The following is an 18,203-nucleotide window of genomic DNA, read 5'->3' on the forward strand; positions in this document are numbered from 1 at the left end:
TGCTGGGCTTGGTTTGTGAAAGTGGCTGGTGGTATGCAGCTGGGCTTTGTTTGGAGGCTGGGTAGGGCTCATGGAGGCAGCTCTGTCCCACATGGCTGGGTGGGCTGTGCAGACAGCTTTAAAAAAATGTGCTCTGAGCCCTGGGCTGAGGCTACAAATGTCTGTGCAGTCCAAATTCCTCCAGCTATCTCTGTGTTTATGCTGAGAGCCAGAGGAGGAAAATGGTGCCTGCCAGTATCCTTGTTTTCAAAGATATCCCCCAACATGGTCCAAAATTAACATAAACAAATATGTCTCTCACTTACCCCTAGTATTGTGTAAACTGCTTTTAAATTTGCCTTCCACAGAAGCTGCTGTCTCTTTAAGGGCTGCAACTTACTATTCCTTGTCCTCTTGGCTCATCCATTGCTGAGTCAGGGGACCTCCAAAGCTCCAGGTTCCAAGTCCCACTGGTTTTACAAACTTAATGAATTCAGCCCCTCTGGTTTTTAAAGCCACATGTTATGAGGATTAGTCTTCCCCATGGGAGCCCTCTGGTGCAAGGGCCCATTTCTCTGCCCTCTCTACTTGCGCAGCTCCCTCCCTGCGGCGGGCAGCCTGCCTCTGCCTTTCTGACCTTCTGAGCCTTTCAGACGCAGCTGCTTCTCTTTATTTATTTGTGGAGTTTGTTCAGCCAGTCTTAGGATCACTCTCTGGTTTATTGACTTGGATGTGGGTGATATCTAGTTGTAAATATGGGGCAGGGTAAACTCAGGATCCTGAAAAGCAAATTTAAATTCATTAATATCAATAAAGCATTTTTGAAATTCTTTTTATAGATTGGTAGACACTGTATATAATGCTACCAATTATATCTAAATTAAGCTGCATGTTTATTTATGTTAGAAAACATGTAATATCATTGCTATTAATTTGTATTATGAAGACCTTCAATTTCAACATGAATTCTTGTGCTTGCCACCTTTGTGACCTAGGTTTTAGTGTCATAGGTGAGCTTTTTTTCTTTCTTGAAGTTTTAGGTTTCGTTTGTTCATATGTAATGTGATGTTGATATAGGCGAGAAAATGTAAATCACACTGCCAGTTTTTCTTTGATTATTGAGAATTTGGTAAGCGTTCCTTTTGTTCAAAGAAACCTTGAATTGGAGTTAACAATACAGTAAATTTTTATGAAACTTTTCCACTATTCTGCCAACAATCTCTGACAAAGAATGGACATGTAATCGTTAAATTCATTGCCTTCTACTTCAGTGGTTCCATAATCTTGACATGATTCATAGCATTAGTTTGAAAATACTGAATGACTTCAACAATAAAATCCATGAAATATTGTATAGAGTCTGACATAGTACTACATGGATACACTGTAGAGAATCCCACATGTAATAAGTTTCAATTTAAGAGACATAAATATGACCAAAAATAAATATGATCAGAAATATAAGTAGATACATTTTGGTAAAAAATACCTTGTTTTCTTTTATAAGATGCAGAGTAAATGAGAGAAGTAAGCAGAGAAAATAAGAGGTACTATAAATCATTAAGTATTGGTTCTTGTTGTTCTTTGGAGGTTCTAATTAGAAAGTCAAAATCACCACATTAGAGCAAGTCCGGGTTCTACTCTGATTGCCATGAGTTCTCTAAAAATAAATTTAAACTGCACACATCTCTTCTGTCAGATGAAATTCAGCTGGCAAGCAAGAACAAAAGAAATTCTGGTTCCTTTAAAAATTACATAAAAACTATTAAATTTAGAATTATGGTAATAGGAAGACCTTAAGTCCTGTAATTTCCAATTTAATTGTCTTTCCTAATTTTGATTTGCAATATAAACTCAAAACCCAGATTACAAAGTGTAATATTATTCTTTTAATGTTCTAAAACAAAACCAATCTTAATCCATTGTAAGTCTCTTGCATTGCTTTCTTAGTTTAGCTGTACTTGATTTAATAATATTCCTAATGCAAAATAATTTTTTCTGGAGATTGAATTGCATCTTTTTTTTCCTTTGAATTTGGAAATTTACATTCGCTGAAGCCTTTTGTTCCAAACATTGTATTAAAACCTGAGATGCCTGACAGAAAAGACACATCTTTACTCTTAAAGGGCTCACAGTGCAATAGGAAAAACAGATTCTATGCCATTTGTTACTGCCAGGTATGCAGTTGGCCTCTATGATGTCATGATGCGCTCATGCTGGACATGGGCAGGGCTGGTGATGCACCCAGAGACCAGCCAAAATGAAGCCATTATCATAATCTCTAAACTCAAAGGGACAAAGGAAGGAGGTTAGGTTGTACAAATCTAGGAAAAGCTGGACCTGTAAACGAGGCATTGCCCCAAAAGACAAAAACCCTTAAAGGAGTGCGGCTCTTTGGTGATACAGAGAGTGAAGGAGTTGGGGTTGTGGGAATAAATACCCTGGATGATTTTTCCTCCCACCCTCCATTCTCCTGCTAGTGTCTTACATTATCCAAATGGAACTGAAAGTCATAAGTTCACAGATCCTACTTTCACTGAATAATTACCTAACCTTTGAAACTGAGCTGGAAGTCAGCTCTCCTAGGAAACTTTCCCTGGTCCCTTTCCCTAGTCTGCTTCAAATATTTCTTCTCTGGGTATTATTTCTATTACAGCACATGTCCCAGAATACCATCCATATTAATTTACTTGTCTATCTCCTTCATGGTACTGTAGCATCTCAAAGGAAAAGGCATTGACCAATTTGACTGTTGTAGTCAACAGCTAGAATAGGGTTTATCTCATATCGGGTGACTATGAGAAAAAGGGATACCATCAATGATGAAAAGACAACAAAAATGAAACATTTAATATTTGGACCAAAAGAGAAGAGTCCTTAAAAAAGAAAGCTGAAGGCAAAGCCAAAGGAGATTGGTGACAATAAAAAATCTTGAGGATAAAATTAGTTTTCTAAGCTGCTATAGATAGAATTGTAGTGCTTTTATGAATTATTTCCTTCTGTGTTATATCCTTAACTCTTATGCACAAATATATTACTTTTATTCACTTTGGATATATTTTACATGAGATGTATGAAGTTTCTCGTAAAAAAAAGAAGAAAGAGAAAAATGTCTTGAGCTGGAATTTCTTTGGGGAAATCACTAGGTTTAAAATTAAATTTTCTCATATTCTCTTTAGAGTAGAGATCTAAATTTCCTGCCAGGGATTACTTCTCAGTCTCTTTTAAATTAAATACAAAGTTTTCTAACCAAACACAGTCATACTGTTGGCTAGGATGTCATGAACTCAAAATAGTACTCTGGGAAAGCTTTTATTGAGTTAATTAGAAAATGTAGATTTTAAAAATTAAATTGTTATTTATTTTATTATGAAATTATTTTAAATTCTTAAATTCAGTACTTTAACTTTTTATCAACAAAACTTCTAGAACATGTACATATGAACACCCAATAGTTGTAGTCAATAGAATCAGCCTATTTCAAAGCCCCTGTCTAAAATGAAAAGACATGATAAGCTTTTCAGGTGATGGAAATATCTGGTTGTACAGCATCCTGTACTAGACTTATTCAGCGTTCATATTCAAATCAAAAAAGAATTCCCTTTTACCAGTACTTAACTGCCGAATCTTGATATCATTTCCATTTTGTTGATAGTTGCCTTAGTGTAGATTCCCATTGTAACATTCTTTACTCCTATCATTAGAAAAACAGAATCAGCCACCAAATGCTGTGGTGGTGTTTGTTTACATTTTTAAATACTTCTTCCATCATCTACATCCTTTACATATTCAGAATTTAGATTGGCCTTTCTGTTACAGACCAGCGATGCTATAAATAACTGATAATGGCAATTGCTGATGAGGGGTGCTGTAGAACAATGTAAAGGTCAAAGTATGGTAATTCACAATCATCCTTAACAAAGTGTACAAGGCATTACAATCCTGATACTGAACTCTGGTGGGAAAGCACAGGGAAGAAATGGCACAACATGAATCCCCTCAAGTAAATGTGAATGTGAGGAGGTTAAGAACTAGAACCAGATTATCTGCTCTCTCAGTGAATGTCTAAATCTGAGGGTCAGCTTTCTGTGGATAACACAGGTGAATAGATAGTTTTATACATTATGGCTTTTAGTTACTCATGCTCTATTACTGATTCAATCTCTGGTTACATATAGCACAGGTTTTTTAAAAAAATGGTGCAAAAGTGTTTCAGATCTCAAGGCAGCATAGCTTTTAACATCTTGCAAGGCATTTCCAGTTGTGAATATTCAAATATAGGAATCATTTACATTTTGAGCATATGACACTTCTTGTTTTCCAGACCCTGGTAATGAAGGAGTAAGAATCTGACTGGAAAACCTTGCATCATTTGCATACATGTGATTGTCATTTACATCTGACAAGCCCATTACCTGCTAACAGACCACTTGTACATTTCTTTTTTCCCTCCTACACTAGCAGGCTTATCTGATTTTACATTATAGAATAAGCAAAACTGCTTTTTAAATGAAAGCATCTTCACAAAGTTCGCTCTATTACAGATACTACTTTTTGAGACAGAGTGCTATATTTCTACTCCCTTCAGTTTTTCCTTTGACTTTCAGTTCATATATTCTTACAACTAAATTAACTGGCCAATAACTAAGCAAGGAGGCTTAAATATAGCTCTGCTTCTCAATCATTGTCACATCATTGAGCCTGTAGGAAACTATAATATAGTAATACTCTGGGTAAATTAGAGGGGATTTGAGGGGTAATTATATATATGATGTTTAAGATTAAACAGTCTTTACGATTTCTTTATGTAATTATGGTAAGAGTAAAATGAAACATTGGAAGATATTAAATATTGAATTTGAAGAGAGTTAATGCTTTTTTTTAAAAAAATAATGAAAACTTGAATTTGTATCCTGCTAAAATAATTTTTAAAAAATTTCCTCTGTGTAAAGTAAATGTAACATGAAATTTTACATATGTAACATGTGTTCCTTGTTCTTTCACAGCACTAATTTTTTTATTTTTGATAATGGTCATCTTAGGCATGTAAAGTGGTTTTATGGTTTTGATTTTGCATTTCTCTAAGGATAGTGACATTGACCATCTTTTTATGTGCTTATTGGTAATTTGCATGTCTCTTCAAGTCCTTGTCCATCTTGAATTGGGTTTTTATTTAGTTGTTGAGTTGTAGGAGTTCTTTATATATTCTGGATTTTAATCTCTTATCAGAATATGATTTGCAAATGTTTTTCTCAAATTCTGTGGGTTGACTTTTCATTTTGTTGGTAGTGTCCATTGATACACAAAAGCTTTAATTTTGATGTAGTCCAGTGTATTTATTTTTTGTTGTTGTCATCTTTGGTTTTGGTGTCATCTCCAAGAAATTGTTGCCAAATGCAGACATGGGGTCTTTCCCCTAGGTTTTCTCATGAGAGTTTTATAGCTTGATTTAGTTTGAGTTATAAGTAAGGTAAATGTCCACTTCCGTTGTTTTGCAGATGGCTGACATGGGGTCTTTCCCCTAGGTTTTCTCATGAGAGTTTTATAGCTTTGATTTAGTTTGAGTTTATAAGTAAGGTAAATGTCCACTTCCGTTGTTTTGCAGATGGCTGTCTAGTTTTCCCAGCCCCATTTATTGAGAAGACTTTGATACTCTTGTCGAAATTTGACCACAAATGTGAGGGTTTATTTCTGTGCTCTCTATTCTATTCTATTGGTCTTTATGTCTGTCTTTATGACACTGTTGTATTGTTTTGGTTATTGTGGCTTACCACACTATTTTGGTAAATTTTGATATCAAGTATGAGTCCTCCAATTTTGTTCTTATTTTTCAAGATTGTTTTGGTTGTTTAGAATCCCTTGAGATTCACATTAATTTTAGGATGGATTTACTTATTTTTGTAAGAAAATTATTGGGATTTTGGTAGCAGTTACATTGTATAGATTCCTTTGGTAATTATTGACATTTTCACAATATTAAGTCTTTTGATAAATGAACAGGGATATAATCTCATTAATTCTTTCAGAAATAGTTTATGGCATTGGGCTCCCTGCTCAGTCCGGAGCCTGCTTCTCTCTCTCCCTCTGCCTGCTATTCCCCCTGCTGTGCTCTCTCTGTCAAATAAATAAATGAAATCTTAAAAAAATAAAAAAAATAGAATACTTTTTTTAAATGCCTTTGGATTATTCAACATTAGTGTGAAAACACAACTGGTTTTACATGCTGGTTTGTGTTCCACAATTTTGCTTAATTTCTTTATTCTAAGAGGTTTTTTTTTTCCCCCCCTGTGGAAGCTTTCATGTTTCCTGCATTTAAGATTATGTTGTCTGCAGAGGTTACTTTACTACCTTTTCTTTACAATTTGGATGTCTTTTATTTCTTTTCCTTGCCTAATTCCTCTAAGAACTCCCAATAATATGTGAAATAGCAATAGTGAAAGCAATCCTCCTTGTTTTGTTCCTCTGAGGGAAAGCCTTCAGTCTTTCACAGCTGAGTATGATGTTAACTGTGGGCTTTTCATATTTGGCCTTTATTATGTTAGATAGTTTCTTTTTTTTCCTACTTTGTTGACTGTTTTTATCATGAAAGGGCATTGGGTTTTTTTTGAGTGCTTTTTCTGCATCAATCGAGATGATTATATGGTTATTTTCTTTCATTCTGTTAATGACGTGGGTTACACTGATTGATTTTTACATGTTAAACCATCCTTGTATTATAGGAATAAATCTTACTTGGTCTTGGTGTACAATTTTTTTTTTCCTGCTGCATTGTGCTTGCTAGTATTTTGATGAGGATTTTTGCATCTTTATTGGGGACATTCGTCTGTAGGAGTTTTTTAATATATATTTTTTTAGTGTCTTTGTGTTTATCTTTGCTATCAGGGAACTACTGGCCTCATAGGGCGAGTTAGGAAGTGTTCTCTTCAAATTTTTGAAAGAGTTTGTTGGCATATTTACTTATATTCCTTTTCCTGTGTTTTCTATGTCTTGTGTTTTTTTGTTGTTGAAAATTGGGTATTTGAAAAAACAGCCACCTCACTGAGTCTTTACAAAATTATAAGACTATCAAAACAATGTTGTTACTTTTGCTTTGTTCTGTCTTATGTCTTTTAGCAGGATTAAGAGGAAAAGAGTCCACACACATATATACATTGCACATATAATTTAAAATATATAAATGAGATATGTAAAATTATATATATAAATTTTTTAAAACATATTTATCTTTTTAATCCATCTGAATTCCCAGCTGGTTTTATTTCTTCAGTGTTTCTAATATTCCATTAGAATTTTTTTTTAAGCATTTCTTATAGTAAAGGTCTGCTGGGAAATGATTCTCCCTCTTTTTTCAATTTAAATGTTTCTTTATTTCCCTTTCAGTTTTGAAAGACAGCTTCGCTGGGTATAGAATTTTTTGTTTGTTTTTATTCAACACTTTGAAAATTATAATTTCAACACCTTCAATCATTTTGGGTATCTATTTTTATTCATATCAATGTTTGTCTTTATTAAATGAATAATTTTTTTAAGATTTTATTTATTTATTTGACAGAGATAGAGACAGCCAGCGAGAGAGAGAACACAAGTAGGGGGAGTGGGAGAGGAAGAAGCAGGCTCATAGCGGAGGAGCCTGATGTGGGGCTCTATCCCACAACGCCAGGATCATGCCCTGAGCCGAAGGCAGACACTTAACCGCTGTGCCACCCAGGTGCCCCTAAATGAATAATTTTTGTTTGCTTACAAGATTTTATCTTTTTCTTTGGCTTATAACATTTTGGCTATGGTGTATCTATTATTAAATTTTCTAGATCCTTACGTTGTTGGGTTTTTTTTTTTTTTTTTAACCAAACAGGGTTTTCAGTCATTTATTTTTTTGAGTATTTTATCCTTCCTCTTTTTCTGGGATTCCATTTATATCGATATTGGACTGTTTCATATTTGTGTTACAAGTTTCTAATGTGGTGTTAATATTTGTCAACCATTTATTTTTATGATTCTTGAGTTGATAACTTTACTGATTTATTTTCATATTTACTCTTTCTTTTTTGGCAATATCCAAACTATTGTTAAGCCCATGTAGCATCTTATTTTTTAATTTTGATTATTGTAGATTTCAGTCTCCAAATTACTGTTTGGTTATTTTATTTATTTATTTATTTATTTATTTATTTATTTATTTATTTATTTATTATTTTTAATAGTAATTTTTTATTATGTTATGTTAGTCACCATGCTATACATCCTTAGTTTTTGATGTAGTGTTCCATGATTCATTATTTGCGTATAACACCCAGTGCTCCATGCAATATGTGCCTTCCTTAATACCCATCACCTGCCTTTCCCAGTCCCCCACCCCCCTCCCCTCTGAAGCCCAGTTTGTTTCCCAGAGTCCATAGTCTCTTGTGGTTCATTCCCCCTTCTGTTTATCCCCCCTTCATTCTTCCCTTCCTTCTCCTACTGATCCCCCTGCTCTTTTTTATGTTCCATAAAGAGTGAATCCATATGATAATTGTCTTTCTCTGCTTGACTTATTTCACTTCGGTTATTTATTTTAGAGTTCCTGTTTTACTCTTGAGATTATCTGTCTGTACATTCATTGATACCATAATGTTCTTCGATTTATTGAATGATTTTCCTTTAGTTCATTGAATATATCTTTGATAGGTGCTGTAAAATTTTGGTCTGATACATCCAACATCCTGACCCTCTTGGAGTAATTTTCTATTGGTTATTTTTTAGTCCATAATGACCACACTACATTTTTTCTGCATATCTAAAAATTTTTTATTGAAAACTGGATATTATTGATATTACATTTTAGTGACTCTGGATTCTGTCATGTTCATGTGAAGATTTTTGTTTCTTGTTTTAATAAGTAGTTAATTTATCTGGTTTCAAACTGTAAACTTTATCTCTTGCACCATATGCAACTACTCTTATCTCTGCTCTGTTTTCATGGCTTTCCACTCTTGCTTTTTTGTGCATTCCTTCTCTATTTATCTGTGCTCTGTCAATTTCAGGCTCTCTCTTCTGAAACTTCAAGTCCACAAGGACTTAAAGCTTTGTGCCTTCTGCTGTTTAAACTATGTATGGTTAAAAAATTTACTGGTAGGAGAAACCTCAGCTTTGAAGATTGGGTCTACATAGCTCTAGTTTTTGAGCATCGTTTTTTTCTCTGATCTCTACCTGCATTTTGCCATACTTCCTGTTGTCTCCCCTGTACCTGTGAAGCTTTGCTGTTAGGATTTCTCCTTTAAATTTTCTTGTGAATTCTAATCTCTTCTTCCCTTTGCCAGTAAGGCTATAATTGTGTCATTTTCTGTAAACATAGCCAAAGGGTAAGGGAGATTGTCAATTTTCTGAGATCAAAAAGCCACAAACTCACTGTTCTTACCACTGTCTGTTGCAGGTTTGTCTGTGTATTATGCTTTCCTCTGATTGTTCCTGCTTTGGAAATTTTTCAGTTTGTATTTTAGAATTAACTTTATATAATTTTACACAATACTTACAATTATTATCTCTGGGGAGAGTAAGGACACAACCATTTTAATCCCTTCTACAACTGGGATTTCATTTATACGACATTTCAAAATAAGTTTTGGCGGTATCCTATATTGATTTATGCTTACTATGAATTTCATAATCATATGATTTTATAAGTCCATTTCATAAATTTAGAGAAAATCGTGAATCTAGTGAGCAGAATCCAAATTGCTAGTTGCATTATATGGAACTTTCAAAATTCCGATGAAGTTACAAGTAAGGTTTCGAATAAATAGCCTTAGAGATCAGTGCTGGAAAGTTTGAATTTTTTAAAAATCAGGTCAGTCTTAATAAATAAATGTATTTACAAACATGGCTGGCTCTTATTGTTTCAGGAAATATTAATAAATCCCTTTTGACTTATTTTTACCTGACATCAAAATCAATAAACTAATGGCTATATCATTTGTGTAACAGATTGAAATTTTTAATTTTCAAGTAATTTTGTGTCTTTTACCTCTCTTCTATTTGTAATGCATCTATGATATGTCAAGCTCTGCTTTATATCAGCCTCTGTATCAATAGATTCTTCCCTATGTGCAAGATGAACCCTACTTCGTTCTCTAGAATTAATGTCATGGTATGTTACAATTGATGGACTTAAATGACATACAAAAGTACCCATATTTTGCATTAGAGTTCACTCTTGGTGTTATACATTCTATGCGTGTGGACAAATGTATAATGACATCTATCCACCATTAATAGAGTGTACCTTCATTGTCCTAAAAATCCTCTGCTTTGCCTATTCATTCTTCCTATCTCCCCACCAAATCCCTGGCAATTATTAACCTTTTACTGTCTCCATAGTATTGCTTTTTCTAGAATGTCGTATAGTTGGAATCATACAATATGCAGCCTTTTCAAATTGGCTTCTTTCAGTTAATAATATGCACTTAAGTTTCCTCCTTTTCTGTCTTTTCATAGCTTGATAGATCATTTCTTTTTAGTGCTGAATATTCCATTGTTTGGTATACCAAAGTTTATTCACTTACAGAAGGACATTTGGTTGCTCCCAAGTTTTGGTAATTGTGAGTAAAGTTGCTTTTGACATCCATGGGCAGGTTTCTGTCTGGACATAAATTTTCATCTCCTTTGGCTAAATACCAAGGAGCATGATTTCGGATCGTATGAATGTGTTCAGTTTTGTAAGAAATTACCAAACAGTCTTTTAAACTGGCTGTACGGTTTTGCATTCCCACCATTAATGAATGAGAATTTCTGTTACTGTACATCCTTGCTAGGATTTGGTGTTATTAGTTTCTGGATTTTGCCCATTTTCATAGGCATCTGGTAACATCTCATTGTTTTAATTTGCATTTCCCTGATGACATATGTATGGAACATCTTTTCATATGCTTATTTTTTGCCACCTTTATATTTTCTTTGGTGAGGTGTCTCTGTTCAAGCATTTGGCTCATTTCTTTTTTTCTTCTTCTTCTTCTTCCTCTCTCTCTCTCTCTCTCTTTAACTGGGCTATTTTAATGCTTTTTACAATAGGATAAATAGTTCTTTTGATGACTGCAGGTATGTTAGGCTGTTTGGTGGTATTCAGAACCACAACGGTAATGGTGGTTTTCCTGATAAGTGTGTAGTCTTCAGTAATTATAAGGAGTTATTTGTCTGGAACTGCTGTCAAAGCAGCAAGACTGCATTTATAAGTCCATTGTTTCCAAGATTGTTAGTAACCTGGGTATATTTTCCCCCCATAACCTTGTCTTCTTGTGTCACAGGCTCAACTCACTCACGTGTATCTCAGTGACAGTATCTTTGGTAATAACTCCCAAAGTTGTATATAGTTGGGATAAGGGATTCTTTTTTCCCCCATATATTGGCAGGCAAAAGGTGACTATCAATTCCGGCTGTGTTGCATGGGCCTTTTGACTCATAAGCCCATTGTCCTAATGAATCTCTCATATTTGGGTGGTTTTCGAGTGAAGCCATCTCCAACAAAGCAGACGTTAGTAACCATCCTCTTCCATGCTTTCTTCTTTCTCCTTTCTGTTTGAATGACTTTTAACATTTCTGTTTCTCCCTGGGCATGAACTTTGAGCAAAGGAATTTCTCATTTTCCCACTTTCTCTTTTTGTTTTTGTTTAATCATATTGGAAAATACTTTAGCTCTGTTCCTACTGTCCATAGATATGCAGGGGCTGCTCCTTGTGGAGATGCCATCTTTCTTTTGTTTGGTGTTTATCTTTTCATGTATCTTGAGTCTTTTTCATTTGTGTTTTCCTGGCATGGCGCTGTTTATGGTAGAGCTTAGCTTTCATCTTTTTTTGCCTTTTTTGAACATTCATGAACTTCTTGACCTTCCTTCTTTCTCTTTTTTTTTTATGGTAATCCAAACGATAGCCATAGCACTTCTGGTGCAACTCAAAGTAGTCATTTTGTGGCATGGAGACAGCCATGAGGCCACTGGGTGCAGCTGCTGGGAATCGAAGAAGCTCTCAATTTTCAGGTCTCCCAGACCCGCAAGCTGACTCCACACGACCCACAATGGACAAACAGTTCTAAAACCTGGCCCATTTCTTAATCAGGTTATTGGTTTTCTTATTGTTGAGTATTAAGAACTTTTTGTATGTTTTGTTTAATAGTCCTTATTACATGTGAATATTCCCTGTGAGCTTGAGAAGAATGTATATTCTGATGTTACTGGATAAAGTAGTCTGTCGATATCAATTATACTTATCTGATTAATGATTTTGAGTTCACCTTTGTCCTTACTGATCTTTTGCCTGTGAAATATGTCCATTTCTGATAGAGGTGTGTTGAAATCTCTATGATAGTGAATTCATTTGTTTTTTGTTTTTTGCTTCTTTTTCCCCCCAATTCTGTTAGTTTTTGCCTCACGTATTTTGATACTCTGTTGTTACGCTCATATACGTTAAGGATTATTATGTCTTCTTGGACTATTGACCTCTTTATCATTATGTAATACTGTTCTTTATCCCTGATAACTTCCTTTGCCTTGAAACCTGGAACAAATTTTGTCTGAAAGAAATAGTACTCTCATTCACAGTAACATGTGAATAAATTCTTGCATTCATGTCATTTCTGATAAAGTATATTTTAAAAATTATTTTTAAATTCTCAAAAACTTAAATTACTTTAGTTTGTTTTGAAATCTAGGTCAGAAAATTTTATTAGAAAGCACTGTTTATCTAGTTATTCTCAAAAACAAATCATCAGTTGTTCCTTTGTTTTATTCATTCACTCGACAGCTATTTAACTGAGGACTTATGTGCCAGACACTTTTTTTTTTTTGGTCAAATACATTAAGGATGTGTGAGTTATTTAAAAAAAAAAAGTATAATGGAGAACTGATGACAGAACTCCTAAAGAATTATTTGCAACAAATTCTGTGTGGGTGTATGTGTGTGTGTAAATGGTACCCTGGAATTGCTCATTGAGTTTCTCAAATATATGTGACTAAGAATTTTAACCTATACCTCTCTCAGCCAACTTGTTTTTCTTTCTTTAACTAGAATATAGTGCCTGTGTTCTACGCAGTATGTAATAGAAAATGAAGTGTTGTAAAACAAGTGTTAGGAAATTCTTTAATCTTATAGTTATTTATTTTCCACAGTGTGTTCATTTTGTGAAGAAAAATTAAGCTTGAATGTCTGTTTTTCTAAGTTTCCTTTTGGATTAGCATCTTGATTTGGCAACTTGGAATTATAGATACTATTTTAGCTGTTAGTGTAAGTGGTTTTGAACAGTGGGTCTCAAAACTTAGCACGCACCAGAATAAGCTGGAGAATTTGTTAAACAGATTGCTGAGCTCTACTCCAGAGTCCTTGATTCGGTATGTCTGAGATAGGGCCCAAGATCTGGTGATTAAAGTGAGTTCCCAGATAATCCTAACGTGGCTGGTTCTGATCTCACACTTAGAAACTAGTTTAGAATATAAAATATGGGGAGAAGGATCTAAGTGTGGTCGTGATTTCAGTACTCACCAAAGGAATTAGCACTGGCAAACTATTAGTTTTCCTTATCTGTGAAGTAGTAGTGGTCACGATCCCAGTTCTCAGCTTCGTTACAAATATTGAACGACAAACTATTATTAATACTCTCTAACTGCAAGGTTACAATTTAAAGACTGACCTAAAAACCTCAAATGCTCCATTTTTTTAAATCTCAGAAACTAATGTTTTTTTTGGCCTAAAATCTATTTTATAAAGAGTATAATTAGTGAGCCTTCAAAATTTCTGTTTTGTGAAATTAGAAAATAAATAAATACAACTATATTATGTGATTTCTTTGACCTTAAAATTTCTCCATTGTTATTTCTGTGTGTTTCTACTTGCCTCACACAGACTTTCTGCAGTGAATGTCATACAATATTGAAACAGGAACTGTGGGGGCTCCTAATTAAAATAGTTGGCTTTGATACATGTGATATTGAATTTGAGTTGGGAAAACCCCAGGTGGTTGTATGAAATTTCAGCAAATGTTGTTCATTACTTCATTTTTATTTCATGAGACTAGGAAAGAGAAACTCAAAAGCACTCTGCTAAAATTGTAAGTCCTTTTTTTAAAAATTGAGATGCCTTGCACTTGTAAAGGAGAATTTTTTATAGAAAAGCAAGAATTCTCTAACACTATCATTTAATCTTCAGCAACAGATTCGGGAAATATTTATTGAGTACCAATTGAGTTTAAGTGACTTTACAAGTTTTCTGGATTCACAAGGTGATGTAGATAAATAAGTAAAATCAGTGTCTTGATATGTGTAAAATCTGGGGAATAAAGCTTTATATTCAGTGAATTAAAATGTAATATGAAGAATACATTTAAAAAGTTATGTATAAATGCTATGAAATTCTTAGGTGTGGGGGTAATTTTGAATCAAGGACTTTAGAGTCTAGGAATCTGAGAAGGCTTAGAAATAAGAGTATATTTTAGTTATGTTGTGGAGGAAAAATCAAGGTAGTATAGAGGACAGACCAAGACCAGAGGTTGTAACTGTGCCTGGGAGAAGGACAGATATAAGGGAGACAAAGAAAAGAAAGTGCTTAATGTATTCAAGTCATTACATGAACATTACAATGGGTATAAATCTGGGTGTCTGAGTAAAGTAATATGTGAAAGTTGATGCCAGATATTTTTATAGAAAGTTATTCCTCCTATCCCGATGAATGGAGATTTTATCCACAGAAGAGTGGTGAGCAAAGGATGGTCTATGGGCCAATTCTGGCCTGAAGCCTGTTTTTGTAAATACGGTTTTATTGGAACGTGGCCATAACCAGTCATTTAAGCAGTCTGTGGATGTTTTCATGCTACAAAGACAGAGGTTTAATAGTTGTAACAGAGACCTTATGGTCCACAAACCCTAAAATATTTACTGTGTGGCCTTCACACACACAAAAATCTGACCCAGTTTATGTATAGTGCAGTATAAAATGTTGGTCTGTGTATGATTAGTTACAAATACGTGATGATAGAGATTGCACCAGAATGCAAATTAATTCACTGCTTCCTTTATTGCGAAAGCTGTGCTATGAAAAAAGCAATGTCAGCTGATTTAGACACTGTGTCTAGTGACTAGATTTATATTTTACTGATGCTTTTTATTGTAGTATAATGGCATATAGTTTAGTTCAAGGGTTTTTGAATCAGTAAAGATGTATTGAAGAGTTTTTTATGATTTATTATTTGAGAGAGAGAGAGTATTGAGGGGGCAGAGGGAGCGGGAAGGGAAGAGAGAGAGTCTCAAGCAGAATCCTGTCTGAGCGTGGAGCCTGATTTGGGGCTCGATCCCACGACCCTGAGATCATGACCTGAGCCTAAACCAAGAGTCAGATGCTTAACCTACTGAGCCACCGAGGTGTCCCTGTATTGAAGATTTCTAAGCAGGATGGTAGGATCAGATGTGTATTTCAGAAAGGACCAATAAGTTCAAATAGAAACCTTGTGTGTGTGTGTGTGTGTGTGTGTGTGTGTGTGTGTGTGTCTGTCTGTCTGTCTGTCTGTCTGTCTTCTGCATCACTAAAGCATAGTACAGATGGCATGTGTGGAGTTTTGGAGTCAGACAGAACTGCTTCCAAACCCTGGGGACTCAGTAAGTAAGATTTGGCACTCAAGAAGGAATATTTTTTCCCTTAATTTATATTCTAAAAATCCTGCACAGGAACTCTGATTGGTCTGGCTTGCTTAAGAAGCCTACTACAGCAGTTGGCGGCTCAGGGGTTTCGTTCATCTCACACAGTGGAGTTGGTGGCTCTGGTGGGCGAGCGGTTGGTTTCACACAAGAATTGTTCATTACAGATACTGGGGTAATGCTATGGAAACCTCTAGAAGAATTGTACTATTGAACAGTTTGTATTTTCTGTTACACGTGAAGCTAATAAACTTCATGATAACTTTTACTATACCTATCTCATCAGGTAGGTTAAAAACTCCTATAATATCATAATGAAGTAAAAGGTATTTTTTTAGCCCAAAGAATAAGCCTAGAGAATATGTCCCTGATGTCATAGATGTACAGAGTCAAAGGTCCGTTGTCCTAACTCAAAAATATTTTGATTTGTCCATGCAAGTGTAGTTTTTTCTTACTAATTTAATTAGAGTGAATACCCAAGAGATTCTCAAATAAAGGGGAAAAAAGGTCAATATTATAATGCTTAATTTATGTTAAGACTTCAGAAACTGATTATCATGAGGCCTGGGAGACTATCTTTAAAATAGTATGCACTGTAAATAGGATATTTATATTTATATAAAAGATTTTATTTATTTATTTATTTGACAGAGGGACAGACAGTGAGAGAGGGAACACAAGCAGGGGAGTGGGAGAGGAAGAAGCAGGCTCCCAGCGGAGCAGGGAACCCAATGTGGGGCTCGATCCCAGGACTCTGAGATCACACCCTGGGCCGAAAGGCAGACGCTTAATGACTGAGCCACCCAGGTGCTCCAAGATCTCTTTTTATAATCACTGTTTTTAATGACTTGTACATCATCACCTGGTATCTTTACTTTTGCAAGTCCTGGGTGTACAACACTTCCTTCAAGTATTACAACACTTTCTATGTGGTTTATGTGGTTTATGATATGTTTTATTAGAAAATATGTACCTATAAAACGTTCTCCATCCTACCTCATACGAGAAAAGACCATTTGAAGGCTGGTGGAGAGATGCTGATATTTCGTGGGTGACAGCATTGTTTGGTGTGATCATTACTGCTTTGCCCATTCCAGGAGGCAAGTTGATTTCCTTTGCAGGTACATGCTTGAATGATCTCATCCCAGACAGAGGCAAGTGTTTGTGTAATTCTTCATTTTTCCATTAGGAATCATACATATGACTTCACATGCCCACAATTAATGCATTTGGGATTGGTGACCGAATGATGTACTGCTACACCAGCACAGTGTTCATAGTACGACGTAAGAGCACAAATGCAGTTGTGTTGCTTGCATTTTTCAAATTGATCTCCTGGTATCAATATCTCCTTTTTTCTTCTTCTTGAAAGTGATGTTTCAGGGGTATATAATTATAAGGAACTGTTTCAGTAATTTATATTTATCTCTGTGTGTGAATTTCATCAAATTATATTGGATTGGGAAAATTAAACATTCATAGTTTTTCCTTGCATAGTTTCTGGGGAAATTAATACAGAGCCCTCCAGTTGAAGAACTGTTGACTGGATGCTTTTATCGCTACTGCCAGAATTATGACTTTAAGTCACTTAATTCCTCCACAGTCTCTGATCTGTTGGGTTTTTCTTTTTCTTTTCTTTTCTTTTTTTTTTTCTTTTCTTTTCTTTTCTTTTCTTTTCTTTTCTTTTTTCTTTTCTTTTCTTTTCTTTTCTTTTCTTTTCTTTTCTTTTCTTTTCTTTCCTTTCCTTTCCTTTCCTTTCCTTTCCTTTCCTTTTTTTCTTTTCTTTTCTTTCTTTTCAGATTTTATTTATTTGAGAGAGAGAGAGAGAGCATGAACAGGGGAGAGGCAGAGGGAGAGAGAAAGGGAGAAACAGACTCTTCGCTGAGCAGGGAGCCTGACACGGGGCTCGATCCCAGGACCCTGAAATCATGACTCGAGCCAAAGGGAGATGCTTACCGACCGAGCCACCCAGGCACCCCTGTGTTTTGTCTTTTCTTATGTTGTTTTTCTCCCCCCAGCATGAAACACATTATCAACTTTTCATGAATAATTTCATCTGAATCCATGGTTCTGCCACTCCTTTAGTCTTTTTATTTCTACATGTGTTCTACTAATTTTGACTCATTTATTTTGTTTATCAAGTCGTTTTTGAGGATCTATGAACCAGGTGCTGCTTTGGAAACAAAATAGACACACACACAGACACACAGACCAGACATACACACCGACACAGACACACACAGACACAGACATGCGCACAGACATGCACACACAGACACACACACACAGATGCACACACACAGACACACAAAGACACACATACACAGACACACACAGGGACACACACAGACACACACACAGACACACACAGGGACACACACAGACACAGACAGACACACACAGGGACACGCACAGACACACAGACACGCACACACAGACAGCAGACACACACAGACACAGACTCACACACAGACACACACACAGGCACACACAGAGGCACAGACAGGCACAGAGATAGACACAGACACACAGACACAGACACCCACATACTGTTGAACATCTGGCATATAGTGGATGG

General features: G+C 35.3%; 1 protein-coding gene and 1 pseudogene across 1 annotated transcript in view; one reads left to right on the top strand and one right to left on the bottom strand.

Annotated features, from left to right (window-relative positions):
- Positions 1-18,203, top strand: part of MALRD1 (MAM and LDL receptor class A domain containing 1) — a 683,830-nt gene that overhangs the window by 196,989 nt on the left and 468,638 nt on the right. The window lies entirely within an intron of this gene.
- LOC100471062 lies at positions 11,158-11,921 on the bottom strand (annotated as a pseudogene).

This window comes from Ailuropoda melanoleuca, chromosome 15 (assembly GCF_002007445.2).
Source record: "Ailuropoda melanoleuca isolate Jingjing chromosome 15, ASM200744v2, whole genome shotgun sequence".
Lineage (NCBI taxonomy): Eukaryota > Metazoa > Chordata > Mammalia > Carnivora > Ursidae > Ailuropoda > Ailuropoda melanoleuca.